The sequence below is a fragment of the Triticum urartu genome, chromosome 2A, assembly GCF_056163025.1.
Source record: "Triticum urartu cultivar PI428250 chromosome 2A, HENAU_Tu73, whole genome shotgun sequence".
NCBI lineage: Eukaryota > Viridiplantae > Streptophyta > Magnoliopsida > Poales > Poaceae > Triticum > Triticum urartu.
Genome location: NC_141874.1, coordinates 700,399,247 through 700,413,594, shown reverse-complemented (window position 1 = coordinate 700,413,594; position 14,348 = coordinate 700,399,247).

Here is a 14,348-nt window from a genome sequence, read left to right as displayed (position 1 = left end):
GCCATTTGGTTTGTTTATTGGTCATTTATTCATTTGAGGTAGCCTCTAACACTAAGTGTGACACCTAGCTTGCAGGTAGTTGAAATGAAGTTTGTAGTGTATAGGGGCAACATCTTAGACCTTAGAGGGGACCTTAGATGCGGGAAAACACTACATCGTGGATGTTCTAAAGAAGCCATGCCACTGCTTGTTGGACGTCGACACTCATTGGATGTCTCGGAACCCAACGACCAGTAGGAACATAACACCACCACCTTGACTTGGCATGAACGGTTGTTCGGAGACCAAGTCGCTTTGCCATTGTCCCTCCGCCATGTCGCTGACACCCTCTCCCGACATCGCTTGTGCGCCCCTCTGATTCCATGTCATCAAACCAGGAACCATGTTGACGCAATTGTGCATGTTTGCATCACCACCGTGCATGCCTTGTACCGGATTGGTGGCGTTCGTAGTCGGGAGGGCATAATACTCAGGAGGTGGAGGAAAGAGAAAGATGGGGGAGGGCCCGATGCCACTTCTTCATTTTTCATGTTCTGTTCCCTTTAGATACTTTAATTTTTATATATTTTGTTTTTTATCAGTTAATGTCTCTATCTCTCTTACTCAATCATATCAATGCCTATTTTTTGTTTTATTTCTATGTCCTTTTGATTAATGGATTGTGATTTTCCCCCTATTTTTATGTATATCTTGGTTTTGGTTGTACATACTTAAAAAATTTATCAATTCAACATGAAGTCATGTCTGTATATGTATTCATATGCTAACCAAATCTAGCGGCATATTTCTTGAAAATCTAGTTGTACACTTGTGTTTGGTTTTTTAAGCTGGCATATCTATACCTTTTTGAAAAGTGATTGGTGCAACTTGGCACAACTCTTTTTATTCTTGACTCTTTTTTAGAGAGGTTTATTCTTGACTTGTGTAAAAAGAAACCGCGTGAAATCCTGAAACCACTATGGAGTCTAAGCATCAATATCTGAGAATAGGTGGCTCTACAGAGCTACCAGGTGAGTCTCAGGCACCCGGTTGTACGCACCCTGAGAGAACAAGGGGCGGGATCTTTATGGGGGGAAACGATGAAAAAAGAAAGACTTAAGCAAAAGGAGTAAGTAAAGGAGAAGTGGTCACACCGTTTCGTTAGTATCTTTTGCCTCTGGCATGGAGTATTGGTGGATGCGACTCTCGAATGCTATGTCATTAAGATGCTGATTAGAACATCACTTCATGTCCGGGATGAAAACTCTTTTTCTCACCTTTATTGTCCGGGTTCAGTAGCGACGAACTTACGACATTATCCTTGTTAAAGGCGTTATCTATTGGTTATTTTGTTGATCTTCATTGGCTGATTTCTGATATGTCTCCAACGTATCTATAATTTCTGATTGCTCCATGCCCTTATATTATCTATTTTGGATGTTAATGGGCTTATTTTTACACTTTTATATTATTTTTGGGACTAACCTATTAACCGGAGGCCCAGCCCAAATTGTTGTTTTTTTGCCTATTTTAGAGTTTCATCGAAAAGGAATATCAAACGGAGTCCAAACGGAATGAAACCTTCGGGAGCATTATTTTTGGAACAAACGTGATCCAGGAGACTTGGAGTGGACGTTAAGAATCAATCGAGGAAGCCACGAGGCAGGGGGCGCACCCTCCACCCTCGTGGGCCCCTCGTTGCTCCACTGACGTACTTCTTCCACTACAAGAAATATGTCAACTTGTGACCTTGACTATTGGTCACTGAAAGGTCACAAATTTCCATTTACGACCTTTTTGTGACCAAAAATAGAAGGTCAAAAGCTGGCGGTCGTAAACTGACTATAGCGACCTTCTCTGTGAGAAGGTCGTAGACGTTTATGACCAAAATATGTCTACTGTGGCGTTTTGGTCACTAGCAACCTCCCCAGGCCACGTAGGCATCCAGCGTGGCAATCTGACGTGGCACAAGATTCAGCCCGGTCCAATTCGGCGTTTTACATGGGCCGAGCCCATTAATTCAGCCTTTTAGGATTTTTTTTTCCTTGTTAATTCTGGTCCGCTTCATGGGCCAAGCCCAACATTGTAGCCTTTTTTATTGTTGGCCCGTGGCCTTTTATTATTTATTGCTTTTCTATTTTCAGCCATTATATATTCAAGCTGGTCCCACTAGTCAGATGGGTCCCACTTGTCATGATCATCTCTCAAATTGGTCCCATATATCAGAAATGTACAAATTTGACAGATTATTTTCATAAGTGGACCCATTGAACAGGTTTCCATTTCACAAGTTTTCAAATCGCATACATAATCAATACTTCAAATAAAACAAAGAACACATAAAATTCATCAAATATACCACTAAATAAATTTATTACAATCTTTACAACACAGATATTCTACAATATGCTACTCTTTACTGAGTTGGACTTCACGCCTCCACACTTGGCTTCACACTACACGGCTTCACACTTCACACTTGAGCTTCTGTAAAAGAGGAACCACCACAATTTTAAGTCTACAATACAACAATTAATACTAATCAAGGATAAAAACAAAAATAAGTAATAGACTCAAATGTGTAGGCAGCATGGAACTAGTGATACGACAACATGCAGAAAACACTACAATGTAAATACTGTTGTAAGTTCATATCAGCACAAAATCAGCACTACATAAAGCAACACATAACAATTGGTTCCAAGCAAGCTGACAGACTCACAGTTTTATCAACCCTCTGGGAAATTCCATAAACACACAAAGCTGAGTTATCCATACAGCCATCTTGCAATAAACCATCAGACTAACACCACACAGAATAAACAAAAAGAAGAAACTCAAATATCCATGGAGAAATAGACACCAACTCTGTATTATCACAATAGCAGTTCAAATCTCACTCAAACAGAAGGGCTTCACACAAACCCAGCACGAGCATACAGAAACTTCTAGAAATGGGCGTGGAGACGAAGAGAGCACTTACTTGGCCTGGTATTTCCCCTTAGGGAGGATGGTGTGGTCCGCGGGGTGGGGGGTAGAGGCCTGATCCGCCATGCCTCGTTGGTCTCAACCTATGGAAGAAAACAGTGCAATCATAACTCAAGCCAAACCAGCAAGGGTACGAGCGAATGGATCAAGCAGCAAGTAGAACACATGAAAATAAGAAAGACAAACATAACTCAAGCCAAACCAGCAAGGGTACGAGCAAATGGATCAAGCAGCAAGCAGAACACATGAAAATAAGAAAGACAATCATATATATTATAAATAAGCAAAGGAAAACAATACATGATGTCTCGGAATTTTAAAGCTGAATATAAGCATAATACCAATGAATAGTAAAACCACATAGCTTTTACAGCTTCAAATGCTACACAATTATAAATAAGCAAAGGAAAACAATACATGATGTCTCAGAATTTTAAAGCTGATAAGCATAATACTGATGACTAGTAAAACCACATAGCTTTTACAGCTTCAAATGCTACACGATCTCCTTAACCCCAAACCACATAGCTTTTATCGAATCACACCCAAAATACAGTAGTTACAGCTACAGCCAAACTAGAGCAGTTACAGAATCATCACATATGTAGTTGGCAGGAGGAAGAAGCGACAGATCGAGGAAATTCTCTCACCAGCAGCAACAGCAGGGCGAAGTTGAGGAGGGCCGGCGGCAGGAGCAGCTCAGGGAAGTGGTCGAGGAAGACAGTCGGTAGCAGCAGGTCCGTCACACCCATGACCTGCCTACCGTCGAGCGCCCCGCGAAGACGCCAGGGGAGGTGGCGGAGCAGCTCAATAAAAGGAATAAAGTATGATTAACTGATAGCAACAAGTAAACAACAAATAGGTAATTTTACAGCAAGGAAAACAGTAATTCCAAGAGTTGTACTTTAAAATGATTATCTATACTGGTTACTTGTTTATTCAGCAAGGAACCACAACATATTTCTGTAGAAGAAGAACATGTATCCAAAATAATCACCAAACAAATACGGGAGCATGGTTCAAGACCTCGCACCAAGACCATTTGTATACCTGAGTATGGTGCAAAAAGCTACCTCGTGTGATTTCAATCTCAATGCAAAATAAGAGACACAGTGCAAGATGATACTAAGTGAATGAGGCAAGCAGTTAACAAGTACGCAATCCTTCCTACTCTATCACAAACTGTACATCAACCAAGCAGGAACAAAAAAAATACTAGCAAGCATCAAATTCGCAAAAACGAAAGAAGAATCAATCAACATGCAACAAGGTGCAGTCCTGCAGCTGCACCAGGAACAGTCTGTACTAGATGTTTCTAATTCCAACTGAAATAAATGTCTGGAATAACCAAGCCAACATCTACGATATTGTTGATGTTCACGTGGATTAGGTTATTGCAGGCAAAATCATTTGGATAACAGTAACTTGTTCAGATGGAAAATACATGGGGCAAATAGATATCAGTAATTCTCTCGTCACTCTCACTCGCCAGATATTCATGCATGGGGGAATGGATAGCAGCAACTCAGACGGTACACTCATAGTATCAGCCAAATGATCAATGGCCCATTTTCCGGTATTTTTTGGAATAGGTCATTCCTGGTTTCTAGTTTATACGTATGTAGGTGCCATCTCCACTGAAGATGGTTCGAACTACTACTCCAGTACATACTAATAAAACCCTAACACGTCAACTAAACAATTTCCATCTAATAAAGCTACTACAGTGGATTAATTAGGAAAAAATACTATTCTAATCTAGGTACAGCCCCTCACAAGTAGCATATCTCATACAGAAACAAGCAAACAAAACAATTTTAGCATTCATTCACTACTAGCATACAAGTCGGAGACAGCTATGTACACAAGCTTTCCCCGTAGGAGAATAACAAAACCCTAACACGTCAACTAAAGTGTCCAGGTTCAGACAAATTCCATGAGCACTAGCTCTGCATCACGGACTGGACTGGAGATAAATAAATCTCATCAACTACCTCTTGATGGCACCGTAGCCATGGTTGCCGACGACGAGCAGGTCAGTGTGGTGCCTCTCCACGGCATTGCAGAGCACGAACCTCAGCTCCCCGTTGATCAGCTCCACCATACCCTGCACCTGCAATCCATTCTGTATGTGACTGTTAAGCAGAGTATGCAGCAATCAGCGTGATCTTGTTACTCGTTTCTCGAATTGGTAGTGGATGTTACCAAGTTGGCGGCGCAGAGGAAGCGAGCCCTGTCGAAGACGCCCTCGGCCCTCCTGCGCAGGTCCGCCTCCACCGTACCTCACCACGTCCCCGGTTGCTGCTGTTGTCGGGGAGAAGGAGGCGGCAGTGCGAGTGATGGGAGGAAAGGAAGGGGAGGCGTCGAGTGGTCGGGGAGAGGGAGATCTGGGAGGAGGTGGTTGTGGAGTAGGCGGAGCAGGCGGGGGTGGCGGAAGGGAGGATGGTCGGGGCTGGGGGAGGACGGGGGAGGAGGGGGCGACACCGGCGAGGTGAGAGAGCGGCGTGTTCTGGGAGAAGGAGGAGGAGGCGCGTGTTCTGGGAGGAAGGGGAGGCAACAAGTGGACCACCACCACCACACGCGTAGGTCTGCTGGGCACCGTCGAATCCCGCCTTAGGTCGCCGGGATTGGGCGCCGGAGGTGGCGGTGGGAAGTTGGATCTGGGAGTGGGAAGAGGGGAGAGGATCTGAGGTGGGGAGGGGAGGTGTGGCAGAGGTGGGTGGCGGTGAGGGGACTGGTCGGTGGCGAAGGTGGGTGGCGGCGAGGGGATGGGTGGAAGAGGTGGAAGGGGATCGGCGGTGTTAGGTGGAATCGATGGGGGCGGCGGCGCACGGAGGATGGTGCGGCTAGGGTTTGGACGAGAGCTGCGCTGATTCGGGAGGGGGATGAGAGGGATGAGGGGTAGAGGGGGTGGGGGAAGAGGGCTGCCGTCGGATCCAGGCCTATCCAACGGTGGTCGGGCATGATCCGCGTGAGGTGCTCATGGACCAATCAGAATGCAATAAAGGCCTTAATGATTTTATGACCATATAAATAGGTCGTAAGTGATTAAAAATAAGTTCTTTTGCAGGAGAAAAGCATTTTTCGTTGTTGAAGTATAAAAAATAGTTTTTTTGTGATGAACCTACCAACTCTATGTATTAGACCAAATTGTATGTATAATTGACCAAATGATTTTATGTAAAACGCTTTTGATCCACGAAAAATTCATTTTCCATTTTTTCGAGTGCCCAAAATGATTTTTTTTGTGAAGAACCTATCATATATTTGTTGTAAAATTGGACCAAATCAATTTTCTAAAATACTAAGACATATTTAATGCACAATTGACAAAATGGTTGGGTGCAAAAAGTCTTTATCCACCTCTCGTGAAAAAGACAAATTTCCGCCGATTCAGCTGGAAGCGGGTCAAATTTGAACTGCAGCTGCCTCATAGTTTGCTATTTATTTTTTCCAAAAATCATTTCTAGGTACATAAGTATCTATTTAATCAGAGAAACACCAAAAAAATTCCAAGATTCAACCACTAGCTAGGAACGGTCATTCCCGGCGTTTTGACCGCATTTTGAAACAGGCATAAAAAATTCAAAAAAAAATCAAAAAATTGGAAAACCTTCGCATTGTGTCATTATATGTGACCAAGTTTCCAGGAAAAATAACAAACTTGTAATACGACAATTATTTTAAAAAAGTGTTCTCAGAAATGAGCTATCATCTCTGAAGATTCATGGCTTTCAAGCCAAATGATCAATCTTATGGCCACATTCGTGGCATACTTTGTTCAAATGATCTCATATTGTTCACAAGGGTGCATATTGGAATGGCAAACAATGTTGCCTAAGGAAGTTTTTATTTTCTTTGGACGAAAAAACCATTTTTCATTTTTCGAGTGCCCAAAAGGAGGTTTTTTTGTGAAGGAACTACCAAATAATTGTTGCAAAATTGGACCAAATCAATTTTCTAAAATACTAGGACATATTTAATGCACAATTGACAAAATGGTTGGGTGCAAAAAGTTTTTATCCACCTCTCGTGAAAAAGACAAATTTCCGCCGATTCAGCTGGAAGCGGGTCAAATTTGAACTGCAGCCGCCTCATAGTTTGCTATTTATTTTTTCCAAAAATCATTTCTAGGTACATAAGTATCTATTTAATTAGAGAAACACCAAAAAAATTCCAAGATTCAACCACTAGCTAGGAACGGCCAAGCCCGCCGTTTTGACCGCATTTTGAAACAGGCATAAAAAATTCAAAAAAAATCAAAAAATTGGAAAACCTTCGCATTGTGTCATTATATGTGACCAAGTTTCCAGGAAAAATAACAAACTTGTAATACGGCAATTATTTTAAAAAAGTGTTCTCAGAAATGAGCTATCATCTCTGAAGATTCATGGCTTTCAAGCCAAATGATCAATCTTATGGCCACATTCGTGGCATACTTTGTTCAAATGATCTCATATTGTGCACAAGGGTGCATATTGGAATGGCAAACAATGTTGCCTAAGGAAGTTTTCATTTTCTTTGGACGAAAAAACCATTTTTCATTTTTCGAATGCCCAAAAGGAGGTTTTCTGTGAAGGAACTACCAAATAATTGTTGCAAAATTGGACCAAATCAATTTTCTAAAATACTAGGACATATTTAATGCACAATTGACAAAATGGTTGGGTGCAAAAAGTTTTTATCCACCTCTCGTGAAAAAGACAAATTTCCGCCGATTCAGCTGGAAGCGGGTCAAATTTGAACTGCAGCCGCCTCATAGTTTGCTATTTATTTTTTCCAAAAATCATTTCTAGGTACATAAGTATCTATTTAATCAGAGAAACACCAAAAAAATTCCAAGATTCAACCACTAGCTAGGAACTGCCAAGCCCGCCGTTTTGACCGCATTTTGAAACAGGCATAAAAAATTCAAAAAAAATCAAAAAATTGGAAAACCTTCGCATTGTGTCATTATATGTGACCAAGTTTCCAGGAAAAATAACAAACTTGTAATACGGCAATTATTTTAAAAAAAAGTGTTCTCAGAAATGAGCTATCATCTCTGAAGATTCATGGCTTTCAAGCCAAATGATCAATCTTATGGCCACATTCGTGGCATAGTTTGTTCAAATGATCTCATATTGTGCACAAGGGTGCATATTGGAATGGCAAACAATGTTGCCTAAGGAAGTTTTCATTTTCTTTGGACGAAAAAACCATTTTCCATTTTTCGAGTGCCCGAAAAGAGGTTTTTTTGTGAAGGAACTACCAAATAATTGTTGCAAAATTGGACCAAATCATTTTTATAAAATACTAGGCCATATTTAATGCACAATTGACAAAATGGTTGGGTGTAAAAAATTTTGATCCACCTCTCGTGAAAAAGACAAATTTCCCCCGATTCAGTTGGAAGCGGGTCAAATTTGAACTGCAGCTGCCTCATAGTTTGCTATTTATTTTTTCCAAAAATCATTTCTAGTTACATAAGGACCTATTTAATCATAAATACATGGTTTGATGGCGATACGTCGAGGTTTGGGCGGTGGCCGAGGGCCCCAACTCTAGAGCGCGTAAACTCGCATGCCCGTCGCGTGGTCACCGCGTGCTGGGCGGCCTAGGCATGTCTAGTGGGTTAGGCACTCCCCAGGTTGATGCTAGGAAGAAAATTACAACATAAGATTCTCACGAGGAGACCGATCGATGCTCAAACATGAATTAGCAGCCAAGTGTTTGATTAGCAGTACGGGAAATGCACATGGCCAATGGGCGTGAGTTTTGGCTGAGGATGATCATCTACTAAGGAGAATGTATTCACAAATTTTTAGCTCAAAAGGAGGATCCTAGGTGGTACTTGCTTTGCAAAGTACCACGCTGGACAAAAATATGAATGTTGAAGCTGGGCTCAAAATAATGAATGGAGTGAGCTGAAATTTTGTGGAGGATGGTTATTTGGGCATAGGAAAGCATTGTAGAAAATTGATACCATTTGGACATGCCAAAGAAGTACTTCCTTCACAATGCTATTCTATGGACAGAAACTTGGGAAAACTAGTGAGAGAGATTGGATGAATGAAATGATCTCAAAATTGGTGTAGGTAAGTTACTTAGGTATGGCCATGCGCTGGTAAATTTTCAGATCATTTGGGTAAGCCTATCTAGTACTTACTTCACAAAGCTTCTCTCGAGGTAGAAACTTTGGAAATTTCCCGAGAAAGATTTACTAGGAAAATTGAGCTGAATATTATCATGTGGCAATGATTTGGGTATGGAAGAGTGCCCGAAAAGTTTGAGGGTAATAGGAGGGGTCTATATAACACTTGCTTTGCAACGTGCCAATTTGGCCATAAAATATAAATTGAACCTGGGCTCACATAGATGATTTGACTGAGCTGCAATTTGGAGGAGGTTGATAATTTGGGCATATGAAGGAACTGTATAAATTTCATGTCATTTAGAGATATAAAAAAGGTACTTCCTTCACAATGCTTCTAGGTGGACAAAAACTTTGGAAATTTGCCGAGGAAGATTTGCTAGGCAAATGGAGCTGAATTTTGTCATGCGGTAATAATTTGGATAGGAAAGAGTGCCCAAAAATTCCGAGGGCAATCAAGAATATATAAATAGCACTTCCTTCATAAAGTGTTGTTGTGAACAGAATAGGAAAATGAATATTGTTGAATTAGTTTTGAACTAGGAAAGGAAGGATTTTAACATATTTGATGAAGATATGCCCCAAAGAATTTATGAGATTTTTTTGGGAATTTTGGGAATGATAGAAATACAGGTTGCTTCACAACCTAGGGCAAAACTGCCACATGGACATGACACATAGGCAAAACTGATGAGATGGCGCCTAGTCATCACAACCCACCACAATCTACAAGGCTATGACCATCTATATTGGTCATTAACAACTAGAAATAAGGCAGCGGACTAGCACTGTTTGCTTTGTGACCATTTCGTGTAAGGAAATTACGACCTTTCTGACCAAAATGGTCACAATGGTTTAGGGTTTGGAGCCCCCTGAACAGCTTTTGACCAATTGGTCTAAAATGGTCATAAATTTATGACCAATTCTTCGAGGGTCACTGACAGAAGGTCATAAGTTGACATATTTCTTGTAGTGTTCCTCCTATATATATCCATATACCCCGCAAACATGCAGGAGATCCATGAAACCCTATTTCCACCACCGCAACCTTCTGTACCCAAGAGATCCTATCTCGGGGCCTTTTCCGGAGCTCCGCCGGAGGGGGCATTGATCACGGAGGGCCTCTACATCAACTCCATGGCCCCTCTGATGATGTGTGAGTAGTTTACTTCAGACCTTCGGGTCCATAGCTAGTAGCTAGATGGCTTCTTCTCTCTCTTTGGATCTCAATACAAAATTCTCCTCGATTCTCTTGGAGATCTATTTGATGTAATCTTCTTTTGCGGTGTGTTTGTCGAGATCCGATGAATCTTGGGTTTATGATCAAGTTTATCTATGAACAATATTTGAATCTTCTCTAAATTCTTTTATGTATGATTAGTTTATCTTTGCAAGTCTCTTCGAATTACCAGTTTGGTTTGGCCTACTAGATTGATCTTTCTTGCAATGGGAGAAGTGCTTAGCTTTGGGTTCAATCTTGCGGTGCTCGATCCCAGTGATAGAAAGTGAAACGACACATATTGTATTGTTGCCATCGAGGATAAAAAGATGGGGTTTATATCATATTGCATGAATTTATCCCTCTACATCATGGCATCTTGTTTAAGGCGTTACTATGTTCTTATAAACTTAATACTCTAGGTGCATGCTGGATAGCGGTTGATGTGTGAAGTAATCTCTACTATTAAAGGGGGATCGAACGTCGTGATGGTTCGACCACCTCGTTCGATCCCCCCGAACCGGAAAAATCGCTACGAAAATCCCAGGCCTTCTCCCTCCCGCACGATTGAAAATATCCACGCAAAAAACAGAAAAAACAAGTGAATAGATATAAGGAAACTACCATCCATGCATGCAGTCGGCCCCCACCCACGACTCCCACCCGCATCTTGCGACCCGCCGCCGTCTTCCTAGTCGAACTAGGGTTGGGCGCCACTTCCGTCTTCCTAGTCGACGGCGTCCTCGTCTTCGACGGTCGCGCCAATCCCCACCTTCCTATCTCTCCAAGGGAGCTCGAGTTCTTCCCTATCTCTCTTGGCGATCGCCGTCCTGGTTCGGTGGTGCCCCAGCAGCGTGAGTAGGACACGGGAGATGAGCAGGGTGTTCTCAAGTGGCAGTGCCAGGTCAGCTTCAGGTCTTTGGCAGCGCCATGGTCAACAAGGTGGTCTTCTCATACTCATATGTCTATATGATTCCGCAGTTTATGCCACCAGCACCGAGTTTCTTTCCTGCAGCGTCGATCACCACATGTTGCTTATGTGTGAGGAGTTGCAACGGCCATTTAAGAGTGTATACGAATACATTGATACATTGATTCAGTGGGAATGACCTTCTTCAATCTAGCATCGAAGTGATGAGGTAACTTTTCGGTCATCTAGGTTCATGGGGCTAGGTTGAAAAGCTCACAGAAAGATGTTGTAATTAAAGTCCTAAAGGCAAGAATTGAATATACTTTGGTCACCAGTCTGAATTTTATCTATCTTGCTTCACATGTTTTTGGCTTCGTTACCTCTACGATCCCGATAACTGACCATTCTGCTAGCTGTTGCGATCTGACCGTCAGTTCAACTACTGACGCTAAGCTCAATGCACCATGCTGATTGGCTGCGGATAGATGTGATTGAACCTGGGAAGAGTTCGGACCATGGGAGACGGCGTCACCCCCAGCACATCGGCGTCCCAGTAAGCGATGGCTGCGCTGGAGGAGAAGGGTAGCAGCACCTCACGGGAGCTTCAATCTAACAGTCCACTGGCAAAATTAAAAAGCTTTGTTACCTAAAATTAAAATGCACTTCTGAGTGAATAATAGAACAGTACACTTGTAAAAAAATGCTTTGTTTGGATACCAATTAGTAACAATACACCGGCAAAATGAAAATGAAAATGCTTTCCCGCATGTTTGCAAGCAGGAAAACAGTTCACACAGAGAGATTATTTCTGGCAATCCGCACTTAGTCGATCATTTTTCCTATGATGCATTGTATATTTTTGGTTGCTGAATATGATACTCGCACCCCATCAAAAACTTATGATTATCAGTCGACTCATCATAAAAAGTGTAGTGGATCTTGGAAAGTTTACCTGGTCTTCCATTTCTAAATTTCCAGATGGCAATCCTAGAGATGTTAGTTTTATTTGAATTGTTGTTCATTTAGACATTCCTCTTGCTGCTGACCACAATACGATTAATTATATCACTCAATGAGAAGTGACTCATTTTCCATTGTTATTAGAAGGTAGAAATATGGGAGACGATATACACCTTCATTCTTTGAGTACTCAACGTATTTAGCTTGAGATCTACAATTTTTCCAAAAACCAAAAAGCAACTAGGAATACTGGTTAATGTAATATTGCTCTAACCGGGCTTGTCTATCATTAACCTCCACACAAAAATGGATAGACATTTGGGCTAAAGTTTGTTGGAATTTGTTATGGGGATAGCGAAACAATCTTGGTGTGTGCTTAATTGTCAGGTTGGAGAAAATGGCCGCTGGTGTTGGGAGTTGTTGAGCTGATTAGGAGCATTCTTGATGTGTCTCATTTGCTCATTTCGAACTGCTGCATAAGACTGCCCCATCAGTTTTTGATGTATGCAGGGTTGTTGTACTTCTAAACTTTCTTAAAGAATTTTGAGTTGTAGGGAGCAACTACTTCTGAGTTTTGGGGTGGCAGCAGCAAGGCCGAGGTTCATGATCATGAAGATGGGCGACTGCGGGGAATGCATGCACATGGAAGGGTGGACATCGCCGTTACCCCCGCAGGGACGACTATGCCAACAACTGTTTGCACATTAACTAATTTATAGCATAGGTGAGAATGATATAATTTTTCTTTATCAGTAGTCATATTTTGTCAGATTAAGATCTACATGTAAACATTCCTGCACCTTGTATCATATAGAACTAGCCTAAAGGGATTATGCTTGATCTTCTAAGCTAGCTGCTATTAAAAATACATTTCTCACCAAGCAAGGTAATTGTAATAAGCATCAAGGTCAGCATGAGATTTTTTTTTTTGAGATGACCCAAATATGCTGAAATATAGTCAGAAGATCCTGATCTTACTAAACACTGTGTTCCTGGCTTATATATCATTTTTAATGTTCTACTCAAGTAGCAGGCAGTAGGTGACTTCGGTTTTCATCATGTTATAGGCAAATCTTGGTTTGCGTAATGTAAGAAGGGGGTCACAGTTTGTTCAATTATATATACAGCACAGGCAAGGCCGGCCCTGGCATTTGTAAGGCCCCTGTGCGAACTTGGTAAAATGGGCCCCTGGCTAAATAAACAAAGAAATCTTTGTTCATCACTATGAATATCTAACTCCTCATGGGCAATGACATTTCTCCAAATGAATAAAGCTACACGTCTTCTTTTTCTACATTTCTCTCAAGGAGAAACATTTTTTGGGCAACATTTTATCAAGAGAAGGAAGAGAAACTTGAACTATTGAGTCCTAATTCAAGCAATGCTTAAAGCAATCAACTAATCCCCTTCCTGGCTGCCCGAAAAACAGAAAAGCCAATCATCACTTCATCAGAATAGAAATAGACAGAGAATTGTCAAGGAATTTGGTCAAAAAAATACATGCATGGATGACTTGCAGATGTAGATTGAAAACTCCTAACCTCATTTTAAGGCACACGGCCATGACCGGCGGGTCGCCGGTGCGTGTTATAGGCCTATCGAGCTCACCGATCCACCTGTTCGGTCGCTGCCCTTACACATCAGAGCTCAGAGGTGTTGTGTTCCTGGTCCTTGCCCATCCGGAATTATAGGATGGAAGAACCCATAGATTACGAAGAGATTAATTCATTAATAATACAATGAAAAAAAATCCATGGATTGGCAACGCTTGGAGTGCTGACCTTTTGGGACTTGGGTCAATGAATCGAGAAAAACATGAAGGAGACTGGGAGAAATACAAGCAGAGGCGACGGCGGCATGCTTTTTTGGGGAAGACAACGAAGCAATTAAGGACTTACAATTCCATCTCGGCGTGATAGGCTGATTGGGCGCGTCTATCCTAATTGGCCAGGCCTGCTTCTAACCTTGGTTTTTTCGCCTATGCTTTACATCGCATATAAGCACATGGTACGGGCCCCTGCTTGGCCTGGGCCCTAGGCGGCCGCACTCTTCGCCATGGCCCAGGGCCGGCCCTGAGCACAGGTTGCCTGCCACCAGGATTTCCTCCCTTTGCTTGATGTATGTTGAGCATTTGTTTGTAACATAATCCAAGGTACATA